At 33.3% G+C, this 16,630-nt stretch overlaps 1 protein-coding gene across 5 annotated transcripts in view; it reads left to right on the forward strand.

Annotated features, from left to right (window-relative positions):
* Positions 1 to 16,630, forward strand: part of LOC118263979 (extracellular serine/threonine protein CG31145) — a 111,990-nt gene that overhangs the window by 68,359 nt on the left and 27,001 nt on the right. The gene's annotated exons all lie outside the window — the stretch shown is intronic.

Below are 16,630 nucleotides of genomic sequence, written 5' to 3' on the forward strand. Positions count from 1 at the left end.
CATTAGCAGCCATGTATTTGAAATACTAGTGAGTGCCTTTATTTATTCATATTCAGGGTAATTATAGACCAAGGACATTCGGCTGTTTTATTCACTACTTCAATAATAATGTCATTTTCACAATAACCATGCGATTATTTGCATAACGATCGATTTACTGATTTATGAAAATTGAATACCCCTTTTAGATGCAATCAAAACGTGAAATTGAATACAAAATTGACAAGATTTTTTTAAAGTGCGAATAATCGCGTGGCTGATGGCACTATAGAGCAACAATAACGATTGCACGTTTTAGCGACAATGTCCCACGTAAAGGCGACATTTTTTATCATTTATTTTTCAATCTGATGAAGAAGAATATCTAATATTGTTAGATAGGTCGTGTCTCTTACATAATCACACAGATAGTTATCAACAATGTTGACAGGTCATAAAAAGAGATATTATAGATTTATACTAAGCACGCGATATATATTTTTTATTTCAACTGATGTGGGAACTTTGAAAAAATGTGCATGTTAGTAAGTTATTGTGTGACTTAATAGGTTAGTCGTTGCGGGAAGATGATACACAATAAGTCATTAAACCCACTTTTATAGTCTACCTCGCGCAATCACCTATATAGGACTTGAATTAATTTCTGCATCGGGCATTTGTAACTTGTTAAATCTTTATGTAGATATCTACATGAAGGAGATTGAGCCTAATTTTTTGAGGCGGGATCATCATCCAATGACTTCTCCCGCCCTGGGTGAGGCGAGAGAGTGTCAGCAGACTTTTACTGACCAAATCCAAGCACAATCCGTAAAGGGTGAGACATTCTTTGCCAGACCCTAGATTTTTTTTGATCTCTGATGGTCAATCAGATGACTATCATAATAAAAATAGCTAAATACGTAGTAACCCTCATCTGAATCTATTTGTGTTTGAAGGATGCACCCAGCTAATTGGATAAACGTTTGCCTTTGATGACTTAATAACTGTACTTGCAATTGTTTGCAGTTTAACCTGAATTTACCGTGGCCATGAATTTAAGACCACAATTACTTAAATACACCTATTTTGTTAGTTTTTGATCAGATTGTTTACTTAATCGTTGTAGACATGCCACACATTAACACGTATAAGGTGATATGGAAACCTTATAACTGTCCTTAAATTCGAAGGATTTTAATTGATAGAGAACTAATATATACAGAGGGTTGCCTCAGAATAAAATGCTCTGATTAACACAAAATTCGTTTTCATAATACATATGTATATAAATATGCATGGAATTTTTTGGGAAAAAATTGCGCGGACTTACGGTATTTTACAATAGGTTCGCTTCTTATTTTAAGTCATCTTCATTTTCTTACCCTTATTAAATTTTCTAACGCAAAAAGCGTTAGTAGTTGAAAATTGGTGCACATTTGATATGCAATTTGCCTACTAATTGACCATTACGAAAAAATTAAGCAAATATTCTTTAAAATAAGCTCAATAATCCAAACTGCAGTTTCTACAGACATATCCGCGAGTATAATTGTGACACGCAGTTGCACCCGCACCGGCGCAGTGAAAAACTGTCCCATTTCTCATCGTAGATTTTCCTTGTTATTGTTTACTGTAGACAAGTATGTGCACATAATACTATGTGATTGTGATAGAAAATTAGTATTGTATGCGTTCACTTACTTAGTTAGTTGTAACTGGTCACTTTGTTCCCTTTCTCTTATTGTTGTTAGTGTGTTATACTGTTGTTTCTTAGTATTTGAATTAGGTAACTAAGAAAATTTAGAACCTTTTTAGAATATGGCTCCTTTTTTAGGGGAAAGTCATCCAATGAGTTCTCCCACTTTGGGTGAGACAAAGTATATTACTCTTAGTGACAAAAAACTATCTCCTACTCCTGCTCTTCGAGACGGAGTCCCGGCAAAGTCTTCTGCTGCTCTGTATGGGGCATCAGCCCTACTGGGCGCCATCTGTGGTAGAACATGGTACCATAGAACATGGCATGATAGTCCCTATCAGACTAATTGGTTGGTTTATTCAAGCCGGCCAAACAGAGAACCGAACGCGCTCTCGTTTCGATATACTTTAAACGTAGGTAAAGCAAACTCATACTAAGAATACAGTACAAAAGACGTGTTTTACTTTCAAAATGTAGAAAATCCAAATCACTGACGTAGGTCATATCATTACCAATAATCACTACCACGATTATAAAGTGCACAATTTACCTGTTAATGCATCTGATAGCATCGTTTATGCGATGTGAATGCTCGTTCCTCGTACATAATCAAACTACAATTGAATAATTGTCATATGATTAGTGCCATCAACTCATTTCCAATTACTGTAAAGATCATTCATTATATTAGTAAAATTACTGCTTATACATACATGTCAAGTTAGTAAAGAAAATCCTCATTTTGTTGTAGGAGTATGTAAATAAGTGTTTAGATGGTTGGTAATTTTAAAGCGATTTAAAATTAATAGCAATGTTTATTGCATTATAGAAGGTTGAGAATTGTATTATAATCATGGTTCTCATATTCTTCTTTAACCATTTTCAACCATCTTGGTATAAATCGCCAATCCGCATTAAGCAAACGTAGAGATTAATGTTCAAACCTTTTCCGTGTGAGAAGAGGCTTTTGGTCAGTAGTGGCCACTTATAGGCTATTGATATGTGATGTGATGTGGTGTAGGCATCCTTCAACACCACCCCTTCATGTCTGTATTGAGCTCACGGTATCCAGTTCGATTCTGTAAACTTCACGTCATCTTTCCAGAGCATCTCTTACTAGTAAACATGACTATTAAATCCAAAATCACGAGTTCGTACCCTAAGACGAATATAATTAGGAATATAGGGCAAACTAACATAGAGTATTACTATTAAAATGCGAAATACGTCCATATGTTTGTTCCCACAACACACACAGAAATAAAAGATATCTTGAACAAAACAGCAGTGGATCTCTGAAACGCAACTGTTGACTAATGCGAGCTATGATCACGATGTTATCAGCTGTACCGACTGCTCAGTAGTTTACTATTGTTTAGTCGACGAATGCTTCAGATTGTTAAGATGATCGTTGCGTGTTCCAAATACTTATGCTCGTATGCCCAACCCTCAGTTCTTATTGTTCTGTATTTTAAGAGGATTTTTGTTTTTCCTTTTATATGGGTCTATTTATTATTTACGCTGTAGTTGGTACAGATGTGGTTAGTGTTACTTTTGGGATAAGGTCCTGATTCTGTTACCACAGCAAAAGATCGATTATTTTAAAATTCTTTGAAAATAAACATCTGTTTCAGTGATAAACTTTTGTATAAATTATCTTAATTATTGCTTCTGTTTTTTGTATTCTTCTTTATTAATGGTGTATAATAAAGATTATCCTATCTATTCTATCTATCTATCTGTTTGTTACCATTAAGTCAATTCAACTTGGATTTAGAAATTCTACTACAATCGTTTATTTTGTGAACACCAATAAAAATGAACTCATTGCCTACAATAACGTAAAAATATGCGTATAATCTTAACACAGAATTAAATGTTTCCGCCATAAAACAATTCGCACATAATAAAACAATTAACAAAATACTAATTTGAACGTAGATAATACCAAGTTGACACTAGAGGATGTGGTTGACACTGAAATAACATAAGTCTACTTATACAGCGTGTAACAAAATACCCATATACATCAAGAAGCACTGAAGAATACAGGTTGAATAGAATCTCTACACAAAGCTTCAGCTTAAAATACGTTTAAAAAAAATTGGTACCAAATACTTGGTATCGCATGGTTCTTGATTTTATAAATCATACAAACGTGTCACAACACTACAGGGGTCACTAACTAATTACGAAACATTTCTTCTGTAAATCTGATCGCCTAGTACCTGTCTACCTAATTTTAATTCGCATGAGAAATTTAAAAAATATTTGAAAAATTCATAACTGCGTTCCCTGATCTTTTTAAACTCATGTTTGAGTTTAAAAACCCTTTCCGTATCGATTGTTGTTATCTAGAAACCGCGCACTTGATATGTATACCCCCTTTTTGTTACGCCGTGTATAAGTAGTGGCTAATTTGTCTGTCTGTCGTAACTGAGTTATCGGGGACAATAATCGGCCATAATGCACATGTGTAAGGGCACCCATCCGGGTAATAGTGACGTGTTGGTGCCTCAACGTAATCGCCCATTGTGCAAAGCGTTTCCCATACACTTTCGCAGTACCTAAGCATTTGCACACAATCTGCGATTTACATTGCGATTTTATTATAATGGTGTTGTAATTTTGATTGTTTATTAGATAAGATATAATATTTTAATCCCTTTTCCCACGATGTCAGAATGTGTAGCAATTACATGAAAATGAAAATTATGAGTGCTTTTTCTTGGCGTATACAAGTGCTATGCATTCCATTTGTTGGTGTACCATTGTGTTGTAGATATTGGTTAGATTTTTAAGTAAAAGCCATTTTATACTAAACATTTTTATATTACTTTATCAAGCATTTATAAAATGTAAAATGGGGAATTCAGGGAATATTATTAGAAATGAGAATAGTAATATCAATTCGACATAAATGTTAAGTTACACTACTAAAGTTATTGACAGCATTATGTGATGCTGTCAATAATATTCAATCTACCTTAATCCTTACCATATAACCTTAATCCGTTGCTTTTTATTTTTGAATATTAATTTTATTCAGTTTGCAATCTAGTTAAAAATTGAATTATAGATTTATAACGACAATAAATATTTAAATAAATTTATTATCCTCATAAAGTTGTAAATAAATAATAAGTTTCTTTTATACACTATCATATCTGCGATTAGCATCTATCTATTATTTTTCGAATCATAAATTATGATTTATTTTTATGCAAGTGTGTGCGGTATCTAACGCTGTCAAGCGTGCACTGTCTAACAAATTGAGCACTGAATTGAAGATTATTATGTAGATCCCATCAACGATGTTTTATGTAGTTGTTAGTTGCATATAATGGTCTGAAATCAACGTCAAATCATTTATTTCAGTCATATCAAAAAGGTATGTATGAAAGTCAAACAAACAAATAAAAATGTCTGTCAGTGCAGCTATTCTTATCATAGTTCCTTTGGAGAAGAATTAAATAAAATTACTATTGTATATTACTTTTGTAATTGTAATACCAACGTTGCTAATTAAAAAAGCAATTGACACGTCAATGACAAAGATAAAACATATCGTGTTCTTTTTCTAAATGCATAATTTTCCTTTTACTATGTTTTCAAATTTAGAAACAAATTACATATACACCAGTGTACCAAATTTTGTCATTAGAAACAAAAATAAACTGAAGGAAATAGTTAACAAATATGTTACACAGTCACCGCTCACTACAATAAATTACCTGAATAATGCCCCTAGAATATAATGTAGATAGGTACCTAAAATTATTAAAGAGACTATCTATATATATAAAACTCTTCCGTTACTGAGTGTGACTGACTGACTGACTGACTGACTGACTGACAGACAACGCACAGTCGAAACTACTGGTCGTAGACAGCTGAAATTTGGAATGTAGGTTCCTTGGGATATGTAGGGGAGCACTAAGAAAGGATTTTTGGAAATTCAACCCCTAAGGGGGGAAAAGGGGTAAAAACGTTTCTATGAAAAATCTTATTCCTTGGGTTTATAAACTTGAAACTTGGCATGAACACGTACATAGGCAAGTAAATATGTTTGACATTATAAGTTTTTTCAAACTACCCTCCAATCGTGACCGGGGGTGCGATTGGGTGACTGATTTATTAACGCACAGCCGAAACCGCTCGGTATAGGAGTCTGAGATTTTGAACAGAGGTTCCTTTAGTAACATAAGTGAGCACTAAGAAGGGATTTTTGAAATGTCAACCCCCAAGGGGGGGGAAACGGGATAAACTGAGCCGGGGCTGCGGGAAAGTTCTAACGAGATACCGTGGCCCCGGAACGCAAAGGGCAACTGAAGGAACGAGGTGGGTTTTAGTCAGTAAAAGTCTGACACTCCCTTCCGTTCCACCCAGAGCGGGAGAGGTCATTTGATGATTTCCCATCCTTAAAAAAAGACTTTGTATGACAACTTTCAGTCGTCTCTTTAACATACATAATTATGTACATACATGAAACGCCTTGCCTCGCCACGCCTTTAAATCCCTATTTTGTGTTAACACTACCCATACAAACAGCTAAAAGGAAACAAGTGAAGAGACGAAATTTGTCCGCATCCATTTTCACCTAAATTCTTAACGTTAATGAGATTTACTTTTTATTATCAGGTCAACCTAATAGCCTCACATGTACGTATAACTTCGTAAGAATTTTCTTTCAACTCCTAACCGTTGAGGAGTTGTACCTTCCATCATCAGCTCATTCACATGGGATGATGACTATCAGACGCAAATACTTAAACAGATCTATGAAATTGTCAAAAACGTAATTGCCTGTAAATTTGAGGTTTGCCCTTGATTTCCCTGGAATACCATCATCAGATCCTGACTAGGTAACAACGGGACCAACTTGAAAGTATACTCTACCGAACAAAAAAAGAATCACGTAAACTATATATAACCGAATTACGCGTGGGCGAAGCCGCGGGCGGAAAGCTAGTATTGAAATAAAATCAGATACTTTTTAATTACGTAAGTACGCAGAAAATATTTATTACATTTATACAATTCAAAGCTTCAACGAGTTCCACATTTAATTCTGTAATGTATATTATATTATGATAAATAATAATAACCCAACAACTGACTGGCCACGTATAATATTCACTTGAATGTCAATACGTTAATTAACGTGGAAGTTGAGAACTTATGTAAATGAAGCTAACGTAACTCTATACTCTATGCTATGCTATAGACAACTTGGATAATTGGAGCCTTTTTGTTCGCTGCAAGTCTCGAGTGAGGCGCTCGACCCTTGACGTACAATTCAACTTGTTTTTTAATTAGCTACGCACTAGTTTTCAGTTTAGTCACTATTATTAAGGCTGGTACAACGAAATAGGGGGATGATTGTTATTTTTGCAGGATATTGACGACACTTTTTGTGTACCTGTGTACTGTGTAGGTGTTTTGTTACCTAGCGTGTTTATCTACCGGGGTTCCGGTCCGAAGGGCTGGAGTAGGAACGGGGTGGTTTTTAGTCAGTAAGAGTCTGACACTCCCTCTCGCCTCACCCAAGGCGGGAGAAAGCATTGGATGATTTTCCCCCTTAAAAAAGGTGTTTTGTTATGAGCACCTGAAGTGTATTATGATCCTCACCCAGAGCTTAGTAAATTAGTTCAGTGAGCTTGTACATTTTTCGAAACTTTAGTTATTACTTTATGATGGATTTACGACAAGGCTAAGTACCGCAGAAGCAGCAGGAGTGCAGTTAACGATGTCTAAAAATAATAAATTTATATTATTAAAGTAATGTATTAAGTAATAAAATATTTATTTATTTATTTGATCTCTTTGAAATGGCATTGATGAGTTTTATAGTAGAAATAAAATAATTAAATCTAGGACAGGTAACAAGGTCCAATAATAAATTAATGATTTTTATCACTAAGCCAATGCTACCTACACTAAGAAAGGAGATACATACGTTAAAAAATATTGAAGAAATGAAGACCACAGAAGAAAAATATGTTATTGAAGATTTTCACAAAAAACATTAGGGGCCGATGAAGATAAAAGTATTTTGAAAGAAAAGTGGAGCTTCGTAGGTTACCGCGTGACCCCTTTCGCTTTAAGAATAGATCGATCATATTTGCTGACTCATGATGTGAATTATATAGTTTTATCTCGTTTCTTTTAATCTTTTAGATCAGGGATTCCCAAACTTTTCCTGGTCAAGGACATCTTTGATCATTCTTGTTAGGTTAGGGGCCATAATTACTATTGTTATTACTTTTTTCATGTGATCCCTCACTCAAAAGATCTGATTATTGAAATCAGTTGCTACTCTCAGTTGTCTTTTTACCCGACTGCGCCAGAAGGAGGGTTATGTTTTTCGAGAGTATGTATGTATGTATGTATGTATGTAAGTATGTATGTATGTATGTATGTATAATTGTTTGGCACGCTCTACAGCCTAAACGGCTTGATGGATTTTGGCTTGAGAGGTGTCGTTGGATTCGTATTTACTGTGAGAATGACACTGGATATATCAAAATAATAAAATAAACAAAATGGCGGATTTTTGGCGCCAAATTCGAATATTGTTCACGCTCTAGCCTGAACGACTTGATGGATTTCAGCTTGACAGGAGTTTGATTCGTATTTACTGTGAGAATGATCCTAGATACCAATAATTTATCAAAATATAAAAATAATAAAACTAAAAGAAAGCAAAATAAAATAAGGTAATTTAAAAAACTAAAAAACCCGACTGCGTTTCTTCATAGTATGAAAATGAAAAAACCCTAAAACAAGAAAGTCATCGTAAAATTAAAGCAGTCGGGACTTTTTTAGTTTTTTAAATTACCTTATTTTATTTGATATAACTTTAATTCGAGCTTTAACTGTGATATTTATTGAACAGAGGTGTTGTCGTGTAGGAAGGGTCTCAAATGGCGCCCATGCGCTAAGCACTGCGTAGGACGTTCATCCACATGTTGGATAGCCTATGTTTAGTGGTGGATATCTATGGCTGATATGATGACGATGATGATTACATTTAACACTTGTCGTGTCAGCATGAAAAAGTTAATATTATTATAATTTAAAGTTTATTGTTTACTTCATTTTAAAAACAGTGAAGCAGTTGATTTAGCATACTTTGTAGCTGCTGACTAACCGGATGATGAAAAACATCGTTTGAATAATGATTACAGTTCAATGTGTTAGATTTCACGCGAGAGTGATTATTTGTTCTGGGCTCAAAGGATTTACTTCGTATAAGAAGATTTTGATAACAAACCTTGAATATTAATGATGTCATGCTGTTCAAATTACTAAGTAGACGATGTTTCATCAACCATAATTATAAAAACGACTGAACTATTGATTTTCTGTAGAATTGTCAAAGTATTAAATAATTAAATGTAGACACTCTAGTTAAACCTAGCGCTGTCATATTATTAAAACCGTTTAAAAATGTCGGACTCATTTGCACCTACCGGATTGTCTCCACAACACTTAAAGGTTGACAAGCGACAACGAATGCCTGTGGCATTTTGTCCTATACCTTAATTGTGTAATGAGTTTCAATAAATAAAATAAATGTTTTTTATGTATTACTTGTTGCTATAAGAGTACAATTTTATTTACTTATGATGTGAAGTACTTTTTAGAAGGCATTTCGATTTCTTTATTATTTACTCAAAAATATGTTCCACCTAACATATACTCGTACTAAACCACGCCATATGTATTGTATGACTGCACCATATTTTGCAGTTCGGCAGGTGACTGCACAATACCGGATTGTTTCCCCTCACTCCACACACTCGTAACTTCCAACTGTATTGGAATAACTTTATCGTCTTTCGTTAAAAATATTTGCCATACACTACAGTATTTCCTAAATATTTTCCCATCTGTTGCCGATAGCACAAAACTTTCAAATTGTACTTCTCTATACTGGTTTTATTTCTACATTTTAGAAAATGTCGTATAAAAAGAATTTGGAATACTACATTCAATTTAGCAGTTGCTATAAAATATGCTTCTGTGCAATCTGTATGAAATTAGGAGCTATGAAGATTTTAAAGATATTTTTATATGTAGTTTGGTTCTTGAAGAAAATATAAAGTCTTTAATTTGTATGATTTCATATCGATAGATATAAAAGATAGTTAGTTAAAAGAAGCATATTATTTCGGCGATTGTAATAAAAAGACAATCGGCTGTTCTATCCATTAATTATCGGCCACTGGTTTTAAAATGTAATATACAACTCGTAGATATGTAAACATAGCTTACTTAAAAGTAGCCTAATAACAAATAATATAATCGTAGTAACAATGTGATAACGATTAACAAACGGATATGTTACAGTAGGTCTCACTTGAATAGTAAGCAAGGACAAGGTGAATTATATATAGGAAAAAATACATTGATATACAGCGTGTATACGGAACTCTCCCAAAACACGCTACAATTCTTTTGTTTTTAAAATTTGAATGATTACATAAAATGAACATTAGGTTATTCTTTATCTTTTGAAAAATAAACTAGTTTTTTACCATCACCTGTTTGCGGCGTTTAGGAGCGTCCCGTTTGCACCTTGTATAGGTAAAATTGAAATACCTACATTTTGACGACATCGCTAAAAACAACAAATCGATTCACAGATATATTTTCGTTACACGTATTTATCGATTTTTTTGAGGGGGAAAAATCATCCAATGACTTCTCCCGCCTTCAGACCGCCGCAAGACCAGAAGCGATCCAGAAGCGATTATCGATTTAGGTTTATAGAGAAAAAGTTTTTTATTCTCATTTGCAGTTTTCAGTACCACGTCACTTTTTAATACAAACAAATACTCTACCTACATAGACGAATAGTTTACAATAACATAATATTACAAAATTAAATTACACAGCAAAACTTTCCAAACAAGTTTGACAATTAGGATTGATGCTGCGCAAAGAAAATGTAAGCAAGCAAGCACTTTATAAAATCTCAGTTAATTACTTGTTAAACAAATACTTCTGAAGCAGACTAGTTTAAGTAAACAACAATTAAGGTATACACAAATATAATGATAGTCAAAATGTACTAATTAAACAAGTGCTTATATTTGTTGATGAGAGTCATCAGCACTCGTGTGGCAGGGTCATTACAGGTCATCAGTAAACGCGGCATTTGCCACTGTCTGCTACATTGTACGTACTTACTATGTCAACAAGATGTTTAAACTTAGCGGCTACTATTTAAGCATTGATTTCATTATTTGATTTACGCTGTTTGATATTATACAGTGTACCTACATTCTTATTGACAGGTTAAATTTTATTTCAAGAAGTTTTAAGAGATCGACGAAGAATGAACCTTAATATTAGGTACAATTAGTGTTTCGTCTTCTAAATTCTCGCCAAAACGATAAGAGCGTGGCGTCTTCGCCAATCAGACAACTTCTACGAAACGGCTACGCAGCGTCTACGCCGCCGCTACGCCAATGCTACACCGCTGCTACGGGGTGGCTAATCCCCGTAATCAATCGGGCTAGCTAAGCATCCCTAAACTAAATTTGCATTTGCAATGTGTTGTTCAACCTGTACCATAATATCAATGCCAGTCCTTCAACAACCTCTTAGTACAAGTATCATATTATCAATATAATGGTGTGTGCATATAAACATAATAAATTAATAAACATTGGACGGTGTCGCGTGTCTCTATAGAGCCAATAGATTGATATTTGGAAAACAATTAGCTCGAGCCGAGCCTCTTGATCTCTTAATGTACAAGAAAGTAAATATTTGCAAGCACTGGACATCTGTATTGATATCTAAATATTGATGTTGTTACTTATTTGGTAGCAATGAATTTATGTTATGTAGGCTTATAATTAAAATGCTTAGTTTTATTTACCTTAATCTATACTTAGATTATAAATATCTGTGGTTAGTCAATTTATTGTAAGTTCGTTTGTATGTCATCTGGTAAAAAAAAATCATTTGTTATATTAACATACACGCATACTTTCCGACAACTGCAAAACATAGAATATTTGTTTTATTGTTTTCTTAGATTACGATTTTGTGGGAAATAAAAGTTACAGTCTTTATTGTAAAGTCGGGGTATTACATTTGTGTAGCGAGTTAGATCACGCCTTTAATATTCATTGTTAATACTATGCATATAATTTTACTCACAAATTACATCAGTCTAAAGATAAAAATAGCTTTTATGACTTCTGATGATGTCAATACATACATACGTACGTTTGTAATACATTAATCCTTATCACAGGATTTAAGCGAATTAAAAGACCTGATTTCTAAAGATAAATATGATTACCTAGTTTTATCAAAATGGAATAACGGACAAGAATAAAATTTTATCAGTACCTACTAAATGTTATAACATGATAATAAATTATTATGAATGTACGACTTTCGTTTCGCTCATAAATTATTGTATAGAAATATAGTCTAGAAATTAACACAATTGGACAAAAATGCCTTCAAGGTGCCTTAAAGTTCCAGAGCTGCGGACTATCTAGCTGGTTACCGGGGCTACCGGAGTTACCGGGGCTCTGGCTCGCAAAGTAGGAGTAGGTAGTAAGTCATTAGATGAGTTTCCCCACTCAAAAAAAATGTACAGAAACTACCAACATTGAAATATTAATTACTTCAATATAATTCATAATATGAATGAAATATAATAAATATAATATAATAATAAAATAATATAATAAAGTAGAGTAATATTTTAAAGAAAATGCGGAAAATGAAAAACAAGCTTTGCTTATCCCGAGTATGAACTAGTCACTCTCTCCACTCGTACTGTTACATTAATTCTATGTCACAGTTATTCATCAGGACAGTACTGTCCAGTGCTCTAGTATGCAATACAATCACTTGATATCTAAACCTGGTCGTGATCTTGAAGCAGATCGAATGTAAGACGCGCAGGCATCGAATACTGAACAACTTTCTATACACATACAGTCCGTGTTTACATGTTTGTATGTCCGTTACATTTACTTAATGTTACACTCTCACTTCTTTGTACGAAACTATTGTCTTTTTTTTTTGTTTGTCGTGATAAAGGGGCTGTTTATGATGTGGTCACGAGCTTATGTTGTCTTCGTTCCTGATGTCCAGTTATTTCAAATGGTATAAGTAAGGATTCTTGGACTTGAATTCCTGGTTGTTACGAAAAAAAAAAAACCAATAGAGAAGTTGCAAAAATACTGCGGAGGCTGGCATTGCGCCTGATATATGGCAATAGGTTTAATCTTAATTTATTCTCAAATGTAGTCCCTATTTGATTCATGTTGCTTTGACGTTCAAAAGTGCCTTCCTGGTCTATTTGCAATAAATGATTTTGACTTTGACTTTGACTTTGACTTTGAATGTCTTTGACATACAAATGTAGATTTTCATTATCATTATCCTTCTTGGATTGGTTACTTCATGATTGAAAGCATATTGTTGCCTTCGGTGTTCCGATCATCCAATGTTGAGAGAGAAGCCAATTGTATCCTAACTTCTAACTTTTTATGCTTAACTAGTGAACTGTATACCTACTTACATCTATTTATGCGTCTATTGAAAACATTTAAAAGAATAATCTATTTGTCACGTAGTAATGATTCTATTTTATATTTCTGCTGATCCATTTAATGAAACAATTTGGCATTCAAAGCAATATTCGAAATTGTGTCAGGTATTTTATAAGATTTGCTGACATTACAAAATAATGTAGTTTTTTTATAGTTTGTCTATTTTGATGACCATAGTACGTTCAATTTGTTTAACATTGTAATTGAAAAAATGATTGTATTGTTTTATACAATTACTACCTTTTACTAGCGTTGTCGTGGGATAAAAAGCCCTATGAGTTATTCTAGATCATATTCTATCCCTGTTCTAAATTTCATCTCGGTCCCTTTAGCCGTTTTGACACGATTGAGTAACAAGCATACACACAAACTCACAAGCATTAATAATATTAATAAGATACATTAATCTTTCATTGCAATATAAATTCAAAGAGAATATTATCTATACTTAATATTATAAAGCTGAAGAGTTTGTTTGTTTGTTTGTTTGAACGCGCTAATCTCCGGAACTACTGGTCCGATATGAATAATTCTTTTTGTGTTGGGTAGTACATTTATCGAGGAAGGCTATAGGCTATAAAACATCATGCCATGACCAATAGGAGCCAAGCAGAGCGGGTGAAACCGCGCGGAAGTAGCTAGTTACATATATAGATATAAACAGTAATAATTCCTATTCTTTGGAATATTTTAGCAGTCGGTAATAATACTCAATAATTACATCATGCATAAAATTCAAATAATACGACGACAATCCTTTTATTTTTTGTATTAACTTGTTTAATAACCTAGTTAATACAAAAAAATAAAATAAAAAACAAAACAATATATCTGTTTAAACAATCAAACAACGAAAGTCTATTATTTTAATATACCTTATGGGATCATGCGTCAGCAAAATCTATTTACTTATAGTCCGACAAACACATTACTTTCTTTATTCAATATACTTAGATATACGTACATAGACATAAACAACTGCATAATAACATATGTTTTCACAGTGTAAATACTGCAAAATATATTGCCATTAAATAAATAGTTTTGAATCAATTGATTAAAACGCCATCTATGCAAACACTTATGATAAAGTGACAGCGAAACAAATGTATGGAGTTTGGGCCCACCCGTCAATAACAACATGATATATATCGTTGGGTAGGGCTTTGTATCAGAAAAAATGTAATAAAACATTTATTTTTGAAAAGAGTAACGATGGAGTTTCTTTTGGAGTTGGAGTTATTCTGGAATGAGCACCTAGCTTCACTGACAGACGGACTGACGGACAATGCAATTTGACGTTTCAAAAGTGCCTAATTTAGGATTTCAACATTATCTTCCATGTACATATCGATAAATAACAATAAAATCAAATGATAAAAAGAATCGGCTGTGTAAATTTTAATGGAAAATGCATAAAAATATTAATAAATTATAAATTCCTGTGTACAATAAATGACAGGCTATTGTTTTAAGTTCCTATAGAAGACTGTGTAATCATGATTTTAAACGTTTTTGTTTGTAATTTTTTTACTAGTTCTCGTAATATTATAAAACTAGATAATCGCAAACATTACCATTGCTTACCTAATACTTTGCAGAAAATATTTCACCGAAACAAACTAAGTATGCAAAACCTAAAAAGAGCGGAACAAACAAAAATAATCTCTACATAATTATAATAGCAGCTATTATTATATGGCAACAAACAAACAGAAGTTGTAACCTTAAACATGACTCGAGCAAACTACGGAATACGCAAAGCTATGAACTTTGTTCCCAACGTCGGGCGTCATGTTTCCAAAACGTTCTATTTTGCATGCGTTACACATGACACCGCTAACTTGTAAGTTTTGCAATCATAGCAGAACCTATCTGTCGACAATGTATTAAGCAATCCACTATTATTTGCCCATGCATTATTTCTTATACACCTTTCTTTTACGCAACGTGTTTACTTTGTAAATTAGGTAATGATTATGGGCGTTTCAGAATTTTTAAACGTCAAATCTATAGAACAGAGAAATACAGTACCTACCCTTAGAACAAGTTTGCTTTACGTTTTAAAGTAAACGAAACGAAACGACAGCACGAATCTCAACTCTCGTTTCGATTACTTTAAACGTAAAGCCTAATCGTACTAAGGGTACTGGTTAAATCGGTTTGCTTATAGGAGCCCGTACTGTATGCTGGTTCAATATGAGTACAGTTTTCCATTTGCCATGACTTTTACCTCTAAATAGGAGTAATTTTCTACTTATATTACATTTTTAAGATATCAGAAATCATCTATATTGAGCTGTATCTTTTTCTCAAACCGGTATGTCGCTTAAATATTTACTATAAGGTGTACAATATATAATTATTCATGTATGTATGATTTTCGGCTATTTTCCGGATGACACGCACGAATGCGTACTGACTGACGTCCTCACGCAAATGCAGGATGTAGAAAGTGGAAATGCACAGTAGGAAAACCGATTAGAATATATTTTGTGCAAATGTGTTTGGACTAATGCATCGTTCGCGTTGATAGGTTAGCATTGTCTAAGTTGACACTGTGACTGGGCGAACAGGTGTTAAGGAATTAATCATGTATAACGACATTTCCTGTGGCACATACATAGTTGAAGCTTTGAATATGATGTGTAGAAATGCACCCTAATATGGCAGACAATTTAAACAAAAATAAAAAATATAGATTGTAGGATTCGGTCTGTACTGTTCTAATTGTGTAATTATATCTCCGAACGATTAACTTGGTGAATAGCTCTACTTACTACTAACTGTAATATTCTGTTACAAGATCTTAATAGAAAAATAATGGAGATAGCGCTCAAAGACATTATTATAAAAAAATAAAAACGATAACAGTCACGACAATCATATTTTATTGTTTATCTCGTTAAAAGAGATCGTTACCGATGCGATGTAGGTCATGTTGGATTACATGTAGGTACAGTTTATTAGGTTACCTAGTTAGTGGTTACAAGTAACCTTTTTATTGTTTTTTTTTACCTACCTCTGAAGCTACACATTTTTTCATTAAGGAAAATATCATAACCTTCCAGAAGAGATAATCTTTTCCATGAAGAACTAAATCTTGTTTTATCTCGGTACAAAAATATTTTTCTTTCCGTCAATTAATTATTATACTTTTCGGCTTACTCACGTTAATTTTTTTACGAGTTGTCAAGTTGAAAATAAAGATCTTAATCCTTAGATCAATTAGGAAATTAAAGCAACAAGATTAAAATCAGCATTTTCTCTTAAAAGATTTTTATATAGCTTTAGTTACTGTCGTTAAGTTGTTGATATGAATTTTAGAAGTATGACGTGCAATTGAAATGTAGGTTTTAGT

This window comes from Spodoptera frugiperda, chromosome 26 (genome assembly GCF_023101765.2).
Source record: "Spodoptera frugiperda isolate SF20-4 chromosome 26, AGI-APGP_CSIRO_Sfru_2.0, whole genome shotgun sequence".
NCBI lineage: Eukaryota > Metazoa > Arthropoda > Insecta > Lepidoptera > Noctuidae > Spodoptera > Spodoptera frugiperda.